This window comes from Pleurodeles waltl, chromosome 1_2, assembly GCF_031143425.1.
Source record: "Pleurodeles waltl isolate 20211129_DDA chromosome 1_2, aPleWal1.hap1.20221129, whole genome shotgun sequence".
NCBI lineage: Eukaryota > Metazoa > Chordata > Amphibia > Caudata > Salamandridae > Pleurodeles > Pleurodeles waltl.
In genome coordinates this window covers 553,793,292-553,810,679 of record NC_090437.1, presented here as the reverse complement: position 1 = coordinate 553,810,679, position 17,388 = coordinate 553,793,292, and positions in this window count along the sequence as shown.

Here is a 17,388-nt window from a genome sequence, read left to right as displayed (position 1 = left end):
GGGAGAGTTCTGCCAAGGGGTTGTCGAAATGTAACACTGGGCTGTGCCCTATTTAATCTCTATCAGGCTAGCCTTCAAACCACGCATAAGTTTTAAAAATTTAAATTATTGCATGTGGAATACGCAACGTGCCAGTTTTTCTGATCCCTTACTGCAATACTTCATCCATGCTAAAAGAAGTTACAGTTTTTGCATGGTAGTTACACCAATTCTGGAACCATATCTAAAAATGAAGGTACAGGATTTAGGTGGTTATTATGACATTGGCGGTGACTGTTAAAGTGGCGGTAACACCACCAACAGGCTCACAGTAATTACTGCCTAATTAGGACTATGGCAGTGAGAACTCCCATAGACAGCCAATGCACCACATCAACCGCCAGTGCATAAACACCACGTACCAAGGCGGTAGCCATCAACAGCCAGGCGGAAGACAAGGTACCGCCCACCATCATGACACAGCAAACTGCCACGATTTCTGGGGCAGTACCAATGCCATCAAAAGCCTGGCGGAAACACAACACAGAAGACCAAAGACTCACCATCAAAGACACAGAGAAGGTCAATGCCACCATGGAACCAGAACTTCAAGTCTTCCCAATTCTCTTCTGTGCCATGCTCCACCTGGAACACCAACACAGACGAAGATGATGATGGTGAGTACAGCCGCCTAGCACACAAGGGAAGAAGGGAGGAAAAGGAGAGTGACACACACACGCATGACACAGACCACTCACGCACACACCATACACACAACCAGCTGCAGACGTAAACCAATGGCATGGGACACATGGCATAATAATACAAGGACTACAGGTCAGCAGTACTGAGATTGTAATTGCATGGCAACAGCCACCATATGAACCAATTGGAGAACAAAGTTGTAGGAAGTTGGCTCTGTATGCACTATTTCAAAGTAAGGAATAGTATGCACAGAGTCCAAGGGTTCCCCTTAGAGGTAAGATAGTGGCAAAAAGAGATAATACTAATGCTCTATTTTGTGGTAGTGTGGTCGAGCAGTAGGCTTATCAAAGGAGTAGTGTTAAGCATTTGTTGTACACACACAGGCAATAAATGAGGAACACACACTCAAAGACAATTCCAGGCCAATAGGTTTTTGTATAGAAAAATATATTTTCTTAGTTTATTTTAAGAACCACAGGTTCAAGATTTACATGTAATACTTCAAATGAAAGGTATTGCAGGTAGGTACTTTAGGAACTTTGAATTAGCAAAATAGCATATACAATTGTCACATAAATCACATATAGCTATTTTAAAACTAAACACAGTGCAATTTTCAACAGTTCCTGGGGGGAGTAAGAGTTTGTTAGTTTTTGCAGGTAAGTAAACCACCTACGGGGTTCAAGTTTGGGTCCAAGGTAGCACACCGTTGGGGGTTCAGAGCAACCCCAAAGTTACCACACCAGCAGCTCAGGGCCGGTCAGGTGCAGAGGTCAAAGTGGTGCCCAAAACGCGTAGGCTTCAATGGAGAAGGGGGTGCCCCGGTTCCAGTCTGCCAGCAGGTAAGTACCCGCGTCTTTGGAGGGCAGACCAGGGGGGTTTTGTAGGGCACCGGGGGGGACACAAGTCCACACAGAAAGTACACCCTCAGCGGCATGGGGCGGCCGGGTGCTGTGTGCAAACAAGCATCAGGTTTTCAATAGGTTTCAATGGGAGACCAAGGGGTCTCTTCAGCGATGCAGGCAGGTAAGGGGGGGGCTCCTCGGGGTAGCCACCACCTGGGCAAGGGAGAGGGCCACCTGGGGGTCGCTCCTGCACTGGAGGTCGGATCCATCAGGTCCTGGGGGCTGCGGATGCAGTGCCTTTACCAGGTGTCGGGTCTTTGAAGCAGGCAGTCGCGGTCAGGGGGAGCCTCGGGATTCCCTCTGCAGGCGTCGCTGTGGGGGTTCAGGGGGGGCAACTCTGGCTACTCACGGTCTCGCAGTCGCCGAGGAGTCCCCCCTGATGTGATTGTTCTCCACAAGTCGAGCCGGGGGCGTCAGGTGCAGAGTGTCAAGTCTCACGCTTCCGGCGAGAAACGCAAGTTGTTTCAAAGTTGCTTCTTTGTAGCAAAGTCGCAGTCTTGGGTGAACAGAGCCACTGTCCTCGGGAGTTCTTGGTCCTTCTAGATGCAGGGCAGTCCTCTGAGGCTTCAGAGGTCGCTGGTCCCTGGGGAGAGCGTCGCTGGAGCAGTGTCTTTAGAAGTGGGGAGACAGGCCGGTAGAGCTGGGGCCAAAGCAGTTGGTGTCTCCGTCTTCTCTGCAGGGTTTTTCAGCTTAGCAGTCCTCTTCTTCTTAGGTTGCAGGAATCTAGTTTCCTAGGTTCTGGGGAGCCCCTAAAAACTGAATTTAGGGGTGTGTTTAGGTCTGGGAGGGCAGTAGCCAATGGCTACTGTCCTTTAGGTTGGCTACACCCTCTTTGTGCCTCCTCCCTGAGGGGAGGGGGGCACATCGCTATTCCTATTGAGGGAATCCTCCAAAATCAAGATGGAGGATTTCTAAAGGCAGGGGTCACCTCAGCTCAGGACACCTTAGGGGCTGTCCTGACTGGTGGGTGACTCCTCCTTGTTTTGCTCATTATCTCTCCTGGACTTGCCGCCAAAAGTGGGGGCTGTGTCCAGGGGGCGGGCATCTCCACTAGCTGGAGTGCCCTGGGGCATTGTAACACGAAGCCTGGGCCTTTGAGGCTCACTGCTAGGTGTTACAGTTCCTGTAGGGGGGAGGTGTGAAGCACTCCCACCCAGAGCAGGCTTTCGTTTCTGTCCTCAGAGAGCACAAAGGCCCTCACCACATGGGGTCAGAAACTCGTCTCTCAGCAGCAGGCTGGCACAGACCAGTCAGTCCTGCACTGAACAATTAGGTAAAATACAGGGGGCATCTCTAAGATGCCCTCTGTGTACATTTTTTAATAAATCCAACACTGGCATCAGTGTGGGTTTATTTTTCTGAGAAGTTTGGTACCAAACTTCCCAGTATTCAGTTTAGCCATTATGGAGCTGTAGAGTTCGTGTTTGACAGACTCCCAGACCATATACTCTTATGGCTACCCTGCACTTACAATGTCTAAGGTTTTGCTTAGACACTGTATGGGCATAGTGCTCATGCACCTATGCCCTCACCTGTGGTATAGTGCACCCTGCCTTAGGGCTGTAAGGCCTGTTAGAGGGGTGACTTACCTATGCCATAGGCAGTGTGAGGTTGGCATGGCATCCTGAGGGGAGTGCCATGTCGACTTAGTCATTTTCTCCCCACCAGCACACACAAACTGGCAAGCAGTGTGTCTGTGCTGAGTGAGGGGTCCCTAGGGTGGCATAAGACATGCTGCAGCCCTTAGAGACCTTCCCTGGCATCAGGGCCCTTGGTACCAGGGGTACCAGTTACAAGGGACTTACCTGGGTGCCAGGGTTGTGCCAATTGTGGAAACAATGGTACATTTTAGGTGAAAGAACACTGGTGCTGGGGCCTGGTTAGCAGGGTCCCAGCACACTTCTCAGTCAAGTCAGCATCAGTATCAGGCAAAAAGTGGGGGGTAACTGCAACAGGGAGCCATTTCCTTACACAAGTCCCCCCCCCCCCCAGCCCACAGGCCAGGAGACTCAGCCAAAGCTGGGAGAGTCTTCCTAGTCTGTCAGGCGAGGAAGAGTAGAGGAAATAGGCTGGTTTGTTGCAGGGCCTACTCGGCCTTACATCCTCCTGTTCAGGTCATTCCCTCTGGGGAACTGACCCACTTCCACAGTGATAGGACCTAGTCTGAATTGCCTCTTGTCTGTGCTTTTAATGTCTTCACCCATTCTCTCTATTTTGGGGTTAGAGGTATCCACCTCTGCTAATCTTATCTTAGCCAGGGTCACCCTTAGCTTACCCAAAGAGGTTACCCAGAGCTGGAGTAACCCCACCATGACCAATAGGTTCAGGGGGCCTAACTTGCTATTTGGCATGGTGTCAGACCACCATGCCAAGGATAGTGCAGCCATAAAGGCTAACACCCAGCAGAGGCAAGTGACAGCTGTCAGTGCCCAGAACCACACCTTTAGCTCTTCACCTGTAAGGGAAGGAGATAAGTTACAGGCTTCTTTGGGCTCAGGGTGCCTGTCTGCTGTATTAGAGTGGGGGTTACTACATCTTGTAGTAAACACCCTTCTTCCACTCTTTCTTCTGTTAGCTGAGGAGTCACCCACTCAGGTTTAACAGTTGCCTGACTAGCCAGGACTTCTTGTGAGTCAGGTTGGACTTTACCAGTGCCACGTTTGGAGTTCTCCCCTACTGGAGCTGAATCTCCTTGGCTTGCTGGAACCTTGGCTAAAGGTTGTCTACCTTTCCTACTCTGTTTTCCTTTCTTTTTCTTCTGGGGCCTACTTGCAGTTACTGCAGGGGTAGCACCTCCAGAGTCATTGGGAGAGGACTGGCCCTGGACCAGTTCCTCTCTTGGGCTCTGACTAACCTCTGGGTAGTCATTTCCAAGGAGACAATCAAGGGGGAGGTCTGTACTGACTACCACCCTTCTCCAGCTAAAAGTCCCACCCACTTCTATGGGCACAAAAGCCACAGGCCTATCAGTGACCCTGTCTGGGCTAACTCTTACTCTGGCAGTCTCACCTGGGATGTACTGGTTTGAGAACACCAGCCTGTCATGCATAATAGTGTGACTGGCACAAGTGTCTCTCAGGGCAGTGGCTGGGATTCCATTCACCAGTAGGTGGTGGAAGTGTCGACTTCCCTCTGGAATCTCCAACTCACCTGTTGGGCCCTTTTTCCAGTTGAAGGCTATGAAGACCTCCTCATCGGAGGAGTCATCCCCAATGGCTACACTGGTCACCCCTGGGATTTTGCTAGGGGGTTTGTTTTTGGGACAAGAAGTGTCCTTGGTGTGGTGCCCTGCCTGTCTACAGTTGTGGCACCATGCCTTAGTGGCATCCCAGTTCTTACCCTGGTACCCACCTTTGTTTTGGGTTGTGTCTTGGGGCCCACCCACCTGTTCTGGTTTTTGGGGGCCTACAGAGGACTCTTTTTCTTTGTTTCTAGTGTCACCCACTTTCTCCTGGGGAGGCTTTGTAACCCCTTTCTTTTGGTCACCCCCAGTGGAAGTTTTGGTTACCCTAGTCTTGACCCAGTGGTCTGTCTTCTTTCCCAATTCTTGGGGAAAAATTGGACCTAGGTCTACCAGATACTGATGCAACTTTTCATTGAAGCAGTTACTTAAAATGTGTTCTTTCATAAACAAATTATAAAGCCCAACATAGTCATGCACTTCATTTCCAGTTACCCAACCATCCAGTGTTTTCACTGAGTAGTCTACAAAATCAACCCAGGTCTGGCTCGAGGATTTTTGAGCCCCCCTGAACCTAATTCTATACTCCTCAGTGGAGAATCCAAAGCCCTCAATCAGGGTAGCCTTCATGAGGTCATAGGATTCTGCATCTTTTCCAGAGAGTGTGAGGAGTCTATCCCTCCACTTTCCAGTGAACATTTCCCAAAGGAGAGCACCCCAGTGAGATCGGTTTACTTTTCTGGTTGCACAAGCCCTCTCAAAAGCTGTGAACCATTTGGTGATGTCATCACCATCTTCATATTTAGTTACAATCCCTTTTGGAATTTTCAACATGTCAGGAGAATCTCTGACCCTATTTATGTTGCTGCCACCATTGATGGGACCAAAACCCATCTCTTGTCTTTCCCTTTCTATGGCTAGGAGCTGTCTCTCTAAATCCAATCTTTTGACCATCCTGGCTAACAGTAGGTCATCTTCACTGAGGCTATCCTCAGTGATTCCAGAGGTGCTGGACCCTCCTGTGAGAGAAGCAGCATCTCTGACTATCACATTTGGAGTCAGGGTTTGAGGGACCCTGTTCTCCCTAACTAGGACTGGAGGGGAGAAATTCTCCTCCACATCACTAGCTTCCCCCTCTGTGAGGGCATCATCAGAGGGGTTGTTTTTAGCAAACTCTGCCAAGAGCTCCTGGAGCTGTTCTTTGGTAGGGTTTGATCCAGTTTTTATTTTTTTGATTCTGCATAGAGTCCTTAACTCTGACATCCTAAGACGCAGGTAAGGTGTGAGGTTGAGCTCCACCACTGTCTCTTCTGCAGTAGACATTATGGGGGTCATTCTGACCAAAGTACCGCCGTCAGAATACCGCTGCGCGGTCAAAAGACCGCCGCGGTAATTCTGAGTTTCCCGCTGGGCTGGCGGGCGACCGCCAGCAGGCCGCCCGCCAGCCCAGCGGGAAACCCCCTTCCACGAGGATGCCGATTCGGAGCCGGTGGAGTGGAAAGGGTGCGACGGGTGCAGTTGCACCCGTCGCGATTTTCAGTGTCTGCTATGCAGACACTGAAAATCTTGGTGGGGCCCTGTTAGGGGGCCCCACGACACCCGTTACCGCCAACCAGGTTCTGGCGGTCAAAGCCACCAGAACCAGGCTGGCGGTAAGGGGGTCGGAATCCCCATGGCGGCGCTGCCTGCAGCGCCGCCAATGGAGGATTCCTCAGGCCAGGGGAAAACCGTCGGGAAACCGCTGGTTTCCCTTTTCTGACCGCGGCTTTACCGCCGCGGTCAGAATTGGCCTGGATGCACCGCCAGCCTGTTGGCGGTGCATCCGCGGTCCCCGGCCCTGGCGGTCCATGACCGCCAGGGTCGTAATGACCCCCTATGTTTCTAAAAGTTGGAATACTTTTTAAGAATCTAAAACTATCTCTAGAACTTAATTCAAACTTTTACAAAACTTTTAAACTCTAAAAGAAATGCTAACAGGGACTAACACAAGGCCCTAGCAGGACTTTTAAAAATTTAGAAAAATAGCTCAAATTTCAAAAATCAGTTTCTAATGACAATATTTGGAATTTAGTCATGTGATCAGGTATTGGCTGAGTAGTCCAGCAAATGCAAAGTCTTGTACCCCACGGCTGATCCACCAATGTAGGAAGTTGGCTCTGTATGCACTATTTCAAAGTAAGGAATAGTATGCACAGAGTCCAAGGGTTCCCCTTAGAGGTAAGATAGTGGCAAAAAGAGATAATACTAATGCTCTATTTTGTGGTAGTGTGGTCGAGCAGTAGGCTTATCAAAGGAGTAGTGTTAAGCATTTGTTGTACACACACAGGCAATAAATAAGGAACGCACACTCAAGGATAATTCCAGGCCAATAGGTTTTTGTATAGAAAAATATATTTTCTTAGTTTATTTTAAGAACCACAGGTTCAAGATTTACATGTAATACTTCAAATGAAAGGTATTGCAGGTAGGTACTTTAGGAACTTTGAATTAGCAAAATAGCATATACAATTTTCACATAAATCACATATAGCTATTTTAAAACTAAACAGTGCAATTTTCAACAGTTCCTGGGGGGAGTAAGAGTTTGTTAGTTTTTGCAGGTAAGTAAACCACCTACGGGGTTCAAGTTTGGGTCCAAGGTAGCCCACCATTGGGGGTTCAGAGCAACCCCAAAGTTACCACACCAGCAGCTCAGGGCCGGTCAGGTGCAGAGGTCAAAGTAGTGCCCTAAACGCATAGGCTTCAATGGAGAAGGAGGTGCCCCGTTTCCAGTCTGCCAGCAGGTAAGTACCCGCGTCTTTGTAGGGCAGACCAGGGGGGTTTTGTAGGGCACCGGGGGTGACACAAGTCCACACAGAAAGTACACCCTCAGCGACACGGGGCGGCCGGGTGCAGTGTGCAAACAAGCATCAGGTTTTCAATAGGTTTCAATGGGAGACCAAGGGGTCTCTTCAGCGATGCAGGCAGGTAAGGGGGGGGCTCCTCGGGGTAGCCACTACCTGGGCAAAAGAGAGGGCCACCGGGGGGTCACTCCTGCACTGGAGGTCAGATCCTTCAGGTCCTGGGGGCTGCGGTTGCAGTGCCTTTACCAGGTGTCGGGTCTTTGAAGCAGGCAGTCGCGGTCAGGGGGAGCCTCGGGATTCCCTCTGCAGGCGTCGCTGTGGGGGTTTAGGTGGGGGCAACTCTGGCTACTCACGGTCTCGCAGTCGCCGAGGAGTCCTCCCTGAAGTGATTGTTCTCCACAAGTCGAGCCAGGGGCGTCGGGTGCAGAGTGTCAAGTCTCACGCTTCCGGCGAGAAACGCAAGTTGTTTCAAAGTTGCTTCTTTGTAGCAAAGTCGCAGTCTTGGGTGAACAGAGCCGCTGTCCTCGGGAGTTCTTGGTCCTTCTAGATGCAGGGCAGTCCTCTGAGGCTTCAGAGGTCGCTGGTCCCTGGGGAGAGCGTCGCTGGAGCAGTGTCTTTAGAAGTGGGGAGACAGGCCGGTAGAGCTGGGGCCAAAGCAGTTGGTGTCTCCGTCTTCTCTGCAGGGGTTTTCAGCTTAGCAGTCCTCTTCTTCTTAGGTTGCAGGAATCTAGTTTCCTAGGTTCTGGGGAGCCCCTAAATACTGAATTTAGGGGTGTGTTTACGTCTGGGAGGGCAGTAGCCAATGGCTACTGTCCTTGAGGGTGGCTACACCCTCTTTGTGCCTCCTCGCTGAGGGGAGGGGGGCACATCCCTATTCCTATTGGGGGAATCCTCCAAAATCAAGATGGAGGATTTCTAAAGGCAGGGGTCACCTCAGCTCAGGACACCTTAAGGGCTGTCCTGACTGGTGGGTGACTCCTCCTTGTTTTTCTTATTATCTCTCCTGGACTTGCCGCCAAAAGTGGGGGCTGTGTCCAGGGGGCGGGCATCTCCATTAGCTGGAGTGCCCTGGGGCATTGTAACACAAAGCCTGGGCATTTGAGGCTCACTGCTAGGCTAGGTGTTACAGTTCCTGCAGGGGGGAGGTGTGAAGCACCTCCACCCAGAGCAGGCTTTTGTTTCTGTCCTCAGAGAGCACAAAGGCCCTCACCACATGGGGTCAGAAACTCATCTCTCAGCAGCAGGCTGGCACAGACCAGTCAGTACTGCACTGAACAATTGGGTAAAATACAGGGGGCATCTCTAAGATGCCCTCTGTGTGCATTTTTTAATAAATCCAACACTGGCATCAGTGTGGGTTTATTATTCTGAGAAGTTTGGTACCAAACTTCCCAGTATTCTGTGTAGCCATTATGGAGCTGTGGAGTTCGTGTTTGACAGACTCCCAGACCATATACTCTTATGGCTACCCTGCACTGTCTAAGGTTTTGCTTAGACACTGTAGGGGCATAGTGCTCATGCACCTATGCCCTCACCTGTGGTATAGTGCACCCTGCCTTAGGGCTGTAAGGCCTGTTAGAGGGGTGACTTACCTATGCCATAGGCAGTGTGAGGTTGGCATGGCATCCTGAGGGGAGTGCCATGTCGACTTAGTCATTTTCTCCCCACCAGCACACACAAGCTGGTAGGCAGTGTGTCTGTGCTGAGTGAGGGGTCCCTAGGGTGGCATAAGACATGCTGCAGCCCTAAGAGACCTTCCCTGGCATCAGGGCCCTTGGTACCAGGGGTACCAGTTACTAGGGACTTACCTGGGTGCCAGGGTTGTGCAAATTGTGGAAACAATGGTACTTTTAGGTGAAAGAACACTGGTGCTGGGGCCTGGTTAGCAGGGTCCCAGAACACTTCCCAGTCAAGTCAGCATCAGTATCAGGCAAAAAGTGGGGTTAACTGCAACAGGGAGCCATTTCCTTACAAAAGATATATGAACAATTGTCCAATGCCCAATCCAAAGTACAAAAGGCCCACATGGCCACAGGGCACAGTCCAAGCCCCAACTTGATCCTGAGTAACTCCGCACAAAATTGTGCAGGGGCAACATCTCGGAAGTGGACAGGGACCTCAGAGGAAGAGGTGTGGGGTACACCTTGGCTGAAGTCGGGAACTTGCCCACTGGCTCCGAAGGCGGCTCCATGCCCATTTCAAATTGAAAGGAAGTGCAAGGTCACAGTCTCTGAGGTGGGGAACTTGCCCACTGGTTCTGGAGGGGGCTACTTGTACATCAGTCCCTGGAGGATGGCCTACATGACCTCTGCTGCAGGTGAGGACTGCAGTGTCCCATGCACACTGGTGGTACCCTGCCAGCCTCTGCAGGAGGTGAGGGCTGCTGTGTCTCAGCAAGGGATGAGGGCCTGTGCCCACTGGTGGTGGTGGTGTTGGTACCCTGCCAGCCCCTGCAGGAGGTGATGGCTGCTGTGTCTCAGCAAGAGGTGAGGGCTTCTTGCCTTTCATTTGTGGTTGAGTGGGAGCCATTACTGTCATTGCTAGTTGAGTGGAACCACTGCTGTCATTGGTGGTTGAGCGGGAACCTTACCCTTCCTGACTAGTGGAGTGGGATCCTTCCCTTTCCTGGCTGGTAGAGTGGGATCCTTCCCTTTCCTGGCTAGTGGAGTGGGATCTTTTACTACCTTGTCTCCATCCCTAGAAGGTGCCTCCACTATCCCTGTGGACTGTTTGGCTGAGGTGCTGGACTGGGTTGTTGGGACCCTGCTCTTATGGGCAGGATGGGGGGGAGATGGAGGGAAGAGGTAAAGTCTGGTAAGGAAAAGCTTCTTAGGGCTGGTGGGGTGGGATGAGGGAGGAGGGATGGGAGTGGAGGGTGAGGGAGTACGTCTGCTGGATTTGGGTGCAGGTGCATGGGCAGTGTGTTGATGTGAGGTGGATGGCTGTTGGGTGTCTGAGTGTCTGTGTTTGTGTCCTTTAGGAGGGGGGACAGACAGGGCTAGTGGATGGATGTTGTGGAGGTGTCTGCTAGTGAGGTGTGTGTGCTGCTTGGTGTGTGATGCTGGTGGTGGCGCTGTTAAAACAGTGCATGCAGGTGTGAGTGTGGATGTGACTGTGAGGGAGGTGAGGAGGAGGAAAAGGGGAGACAGTGGAGGCAGTAGATGTGGATGTGTGTGCAACTGTCTGTTTGTGTGAGTGCTTGTGGACTGAAGTGTGGTGCCTGTGTTCGACTGTGCCACTCTTGTGTGATATCTTGTGTGCATGCTCATCTGTATGTGTGCAATGGATGGTTTGGGGTTCAGGAGACTGGGACTGGGAAGTGGTAGTTGGAGGGGGACAGTAGGAACAGGGACAAAGGCTGCTATCGACAGGAGGCCAGAGCCTGAATCGATTTCTGCTGGGCCGCCAATCCACTGTGGATGCCCTCCAGGAATGCATTGCATTGCTGCATCTGGGATGCCAGCACCTGATGGCATTCACAATGGTTGACTGCCCTACAGAGATGGATCTCAGGAGGTTAATAGCCTCTTCACTTAGGGCAGCAGGGCTGACTGGGGCAGGGCCTGAGGTGCCTGGGGTGAAGGGTATGCCCACCCTCCTGGGTAAGCGGGCATGGGCAACTTGCTGAGGGGCTACTGGGAGGGCGGTGCTGGTACAAGGGGTGGCAGCTGTACTTGCAGCTAGGGTGGTCACAGAGGTGTCCGCCACCTCCATGGAACTTCCATCGGAGGAGGAAGCAGAGCCTGTGTTGTCACCTCCTGTCTCTGCCGTGGTGCTACCCTCGTCCTCCATCCCACTGGTTCCCTCGGCGTGGGTGGACTCTGTCTCCTGGGTCCTGTGGGATGCAGCTCCCTCTGTCGCTGGTACCTCTGCTCCTCCTCCAGATGATGCTAATGAACACATTAACAGGATGACAGAAGGAGAAAGGGGGGAGGAAGCGAAAGGGAGCACTAGGTCAATTACAGCACTAAAACCACAGTTGGCATACACAGTACCGTCACACAAAGGGATTAGGATTGAGCATTATGCATTGCACTGGCATTCAATTGGCTATATGTCACAGCAAGATGAGGGCCAACCACCACCAACTGCACCCCTCCTGGGACCCACAAAGCCCTGACTGACATGGAATGCAACCAAGCTAGGTTACCTGCATTTGCCATACACCCATTTCCCTTGAGGTGGATCACGCTTCAATGTCTGTACTAGCATTAAGGGGTGCCCTCTAACTCACTCCCACCACCCAGATCCCATGCCACCTACCAATTATTGTAGTAATGTCCACTGTACTCACCCCCTTGTGGGTGCTGTTATGCTCTCAAGCGCCCATCTAGCTCTGGATAGGCCACTGCCAGTATGCGGACCATCAGGGGGGTTAGGTTCCGATGGGCACCCCTTACTCATTGGGAGGCCATCCCCAGCTGGGCCTCTGCAGTCTTCCGTGCCCAGCGTCTCAGGTCCTCCCACCGTTTCCTGCAGTCGGTGCTCCGCCTGCTGTAGACCTCCAGGGTCCACATGTCATTGGCGATGGCACGCCACAATCCCTTCTTTTGATGGGCACTGACCTGCAGAGGTAATACAGACAGGAGGACAGCATTACACATACAATCCAGCCTGTCACTCATATGGCCCACAAATCCAGTTTCCAACTCCATTGGCACACACATCGCCCGGTGCACACTAAGTACACTACCACCAGACATCCCCCCCCACAAATGACACTGCCTGCACACACATCTCCATGCAACCTTCCCACATGCCTCATGCCCAAGGTGTACTCACCTTTGGTCTGAAGGCCCATACAGCAGTCCATACTCGGGTATTACCTTATCAACCAAGCGCTCCATTGAAGTGAAGGCAGGGGCCCTTTCCCCGGTCACAGAGGCCATGGTAGGTCCCAGACACTGGTCATAGCAGCACACGCAGTGTAGGTGTTCTTTGGAAAGTCAGCAATAAAGTGAGGTTATAGACAGAAAATGGCAGTCACGTCCGAGGCTGTGTACACTGTGTCGTCATTGCCGACGCTGAGTACTCCATAGAGCCCTGTATTAGCCAATGAGGATTTATACGGCGGTGCAAGACCACCTTCCACCACGACACCCAACATCAGTGGAGTTACCTCACTTCCACCTGTCCCTAGATACAGGACATGTGGTCACCATTTCATGGTGGTGGACAACATTCAGATCTTCCATAACTGCGTCATTGCCGAATATTGCACATACATTGCCATTCCCACTGTTCCATCACATTAATGCTGTATGCACACTGAGGTGGTGGTTCCATTTTTTAAATTGTAACAGCCTACTCTCTCTTGTATCCCTTAGATACCTACCACCGCAGATAAATAGGAGGAGGAGACAAACCCCTGGGTACAGACCCCTTGTGGACTCTGCTACACTGGAGGACAGGCACATAATACTCACCCATAGACTGGACAGGGCCACAATCACAGAGCTGTATGCTCAGTTGGAGCCTGACCTGATATCATCTATCCGTCACCCATCTGGGATCCCCCCTCTTGTGCAGGTTCTATCAGTGCTCCAACTGTTTTTTTTTGTTTTTGTTCAAGTGACAGTGGGCTTGGCAGCAGGAATGTCACAGCCAATGTTCTCAATCGTATTGGAAAGGGTATTGTCTGCATTGGTGAAACAACATTGCTTTCCCCAGGTGGAAGATTTGGCCACTGTGAAGGCAGGATTCTGTGCAATGGGACATATACCCAATATTATTGGGACGATTGACGGTACACATAATTCACTTGTTCCCCCCGCCAGAATGAACAGGTGCTCAGGAATCGGAAGAGTTTCCACTCACTGAATGTGCAAATGGTGTGCTTGGCAGACCAGTACATCTCCCATGTCACTGACAAGTATCCTGGGTCGGTGCATGACCCTTTCCTTCTGAGGAATAGCAGCATCCCAAATGTGATGGCCCAACTAGAGGGGCACAGGGTGTGGCTAATCGGTGAGCCAGTGTCCCCACCCACTGTATGTCAGTGTATGCCTTCAGGTGTCATCCCCATAGCATTGTGAAAGGCGAATGTTTGGACCTCAATACTTGCAGGTGACTCTGGCTACCCAAACCTATTGTGGCTCCTGGCCCCTGTGAGGAATGCCAGCATAGGGGCTAATAATCTTATTAACGATGTACATGGGCCAACCAGGAAAATAATCAAAAGGACCCTCGGCCTCCTGAAGGCCATGGTTCAGATACCTGCATCTGACAGGTGGATCCCTGTGCTACTCACCCGAGAAGGTCTGCCAGATAGTAGTGGCATGCTGCATGTTGCACAACCTGGCCCTCAGACGACATGTGCCTTTTCTGCAGGAGGAGGAGACTGGAGATGACCTTGTGGCATAAATGCACATTTTCAACACATAAAAAGTATCACTCAAGTTGTGTTCAAGGGTGTTTATTGTAGGGCAAATAATTGAGGGAAAGGTGCAATGGAATGGGGTGATGATAGAGGAAAGTCCAGGGTATTGTTTCAGTAGCACAGGTTCACTGTCTAAGGGGCCATTGGAAGGGGAGCAAAGGCAGTTCAAAGTGGACAAGGTGACAGGGTGGGGCACAAGGAGGACAATCAGGAGAGTCTCATTTCCTGGCAGTGGTCTTGGCCTTGGCAAGTGATTCTGGCTTCTGTCTTGGTCACAGGGAACGTTTGCGGTGTGGTTCACCTTCTGCAGGGGGAGGGGTTCTGGTGGCCTGTGGATCCTGTGGTGGGGCCTACCGCCCACTAGCTGCAGTGGAAGTGAATAGACTGGCGAGTGGTAGGGGTCCACTGGTGTGCTGTCAGTTCCCTCAAGATGTTGGCCATGTCTGCCAGCACACCTGCTATGGAGATCATGGTGGTGTTGAGGGCCTGCAAGTCCTCCCTGATCTCCCGATGGTGTTCCTTCTGCAGCCGCTTGTTCTCCTGCATGTTGGTAAGAATCTGGCCCATCGTGTCCTGGGATTGTTGGTAGGCTCAAAGAATCTTGGTGAGTGCCTCGTGGAGAGTCGGTTCCCTGGGCCTGACCTCCCCCTGGCGCACAGCAGTCCTTCTAGTATCCCTGTTGCCCTGTGCCTGTGTCACCTGAATGGTATGCCCACTGCCACTGACCCCAGGTCCCTGCTTGTCTTGGGGGCTAGGTGTGGACTGGGGTCCCTGTACAGGTGGGCACACTGCTGTTTGATGTGTCCTGGGGACAGAGGTGTGGGGACGCTGGGTGAGTGCTGTGGTGTTGGATACTGATGGGGGATGCTCTGTGGTTGACTGGAGTGGGCTGGGGTGACCGACTGACCAGTGGTCCCTGATGGGCCAGGTAGCTCATCCAGATGTCCAGAGTTACTGTCATCACTTGGGGCATCTTCTATTGGGGTACTGGTTTGTTGTGTCACCTCATCTCCGCTGACATTGGCTGGGGCATCTGTGAGGATGTAAGTGATGTATTAAGCTTCATGCCTGTGATATATTGTACATCCCTATCTTCCCCTCTATCGTTGCTGTTGACCTGCCACCCTTGTTTGTGTATGGTGATGTATTGTGGGATTGTTAGTTCCCCTATGCTGTGGATGCTTTTGTGATAGGTGTCCATGCAGGGCTGGGAGGGCAGTCCATGCACTGGTGTAGCATGCAGGGCTTGGCATTCGAGTTAGTCATATGTGTAGGTGCGGAGTGGAGTGATGGGAGTGAGGGTGAGGGAGAGGGTGAGGTGGTAAGATGGCATGCAAGTATGGGGGTGATAAGTAGTAAATGTTGACTCACCAGTGGCCAGTCCTCCAGCTACTCCTGTGAGTTCCTCAGGATGCAGTATTGCCAAGACTTGCTCCTCCCATGCTGTGAGCTGTGGGGAGGAGGCGGGGGTTCACCACCAGTCCTCTGTATGGTTAGCTGGTGCTTTGCTGCCACGGAACGTACCTTCCCCCATAGGTTGTTCCACCTCTTTCTGAGGTTGTCCCTTGTTCTTGCATGCTGTCCCAGAGCATTCACCCTGTCCACAATTCTCCGTCATAGCTCCATCTTCCTGGCAATGGATATTTGCTGTACCTGTGCTCCAAACAGCAATGGCTCTACCCTGACTATTTACTCCACCATGGCCCACAACTCCTCATCTGTGAAACAGGGATGCCTTTGTGGGGACATGGGTGTTGTGTGGTGTGTGTAGGTGTGTGGGTGTTGGGTACTGTTGTTGGGTGTGTGAAGTGGGGTGTGTGAGGGATGTATGGGTGTATGTGGTGTGTGTGTGTCTAGTTGTCGCAGTGGTCTTGTGGCAATAATTTGTATTCGTAAAGGTTTGTGGGTAATGTGGGTATGTGTTTTATAGTGCTGTGGGTGTATGGGTGTGGTGGGTGTATTAGTGTCAGGTGTGTTTTTGGTATTGGCCAATGTTGTGTAGTTTAGTATTTGGGTGTCCATTCTGAGTGCGCCGGTGTGTACCGTCAATGGTTTACCACCAGTGAATGTCCACTGTGGTGATTTGTAGTTCATAATGTGGTGGGCGTTGTTTTGTTGGCGTAATGGTATGGGTGTTGGTACCGCCACTTTAGCACTGACCTTTGGGCTGGTGGATTTCTGTATGTGGCAGTATTCTGTCGGATTGGTGTGTGTGTATCATAATTTGGCAAACAAATGTTCCCCTCCGCGGCAGTATGTTGGCGGCCATCACTGTGGCGGTACACGGGATTTACCAACAATGTCATGATGAGAGCCTTATTCCCATCTGTGGCAATGAAACTGCTCCATGGATGTCAATACTTCTTTCATTGGGGATCAACCTGTGATGGGTTGCCCTCCCACCCCACCTTCTTACTTGGTGAATGCGGCCATGATCCTTCCTCTCTCCACTCGTTGCACCATATGTACCGAAACCTGCAAAAGAAAGAGGACAAACAATTAGATGAAAGGCAGCAGGCAGGGAGAACACTAGGCCCAAAACTGATGATGGACTTGACCCTACAGAGGAGAGGGGCAGGGCCATGCTGCAGAAAATGGAGGGGGATTGGGAAAACGAGACAGGACTTCCAGGTTCCAGGACAGAGAACAGAATGCTGATGGAGAATGCAGAGGGTGTTGCAGTTGAGGGGAAGAGGCAGGAGAAAAGAAAGATGCCCAACTCGGTGCCAAGGAAGGGGAATAGAGACCCTGTGAAGCCAGCAAGATGGGAGAGACCTCCAGAGACCCGGTACGGGGAGTGATGGACACCACAAGAAGGGATGCAGCAGCCTGCTACAGCTAAGAACTGTGGCCGGTGCTGGTTGTAACAGCCATTTTCGGAAACCTATAGACAAAGAAAGAGACCTACACCTGCCAAGTCAAGGAAGATGACCTCCCAGCTATACCCCAGAACTTTTTCATTTTTATTTTTTATATTTACTGCCTAATATTGCATCTGGTATCATGGAAAATTCCTATCTGCCACAACGGAAGACCAAGAGATGTTCTAAAAAGCCATGACAAGTCAGGCAGAGAAAATGGACAAGGAGGCACAGGCACAAGATGAAGCAATTGGGAGACTGGTAGATATGTTAAGCCAGCAACAGGGACACTGTCCTCCTGACAGTTGTGTTACAAAAATATGTAGTCAGGGAGAACCTCCATTTCTTTTTCAATCATTTTAAACACTTGGCCCAGTCAGCGTCATTGCCTGTGGACAGATGGGAGCCAATATCTAGGTCCCCTACTCAAGGGAGATCTCCAGACTACCTACCAGGTGACCAATCTTCCAGGGCCTAGCCCTTATGTGGACATTAAAAAGAGCATTCTAGAGAGATTGGGCTTAGATAGTGAAAC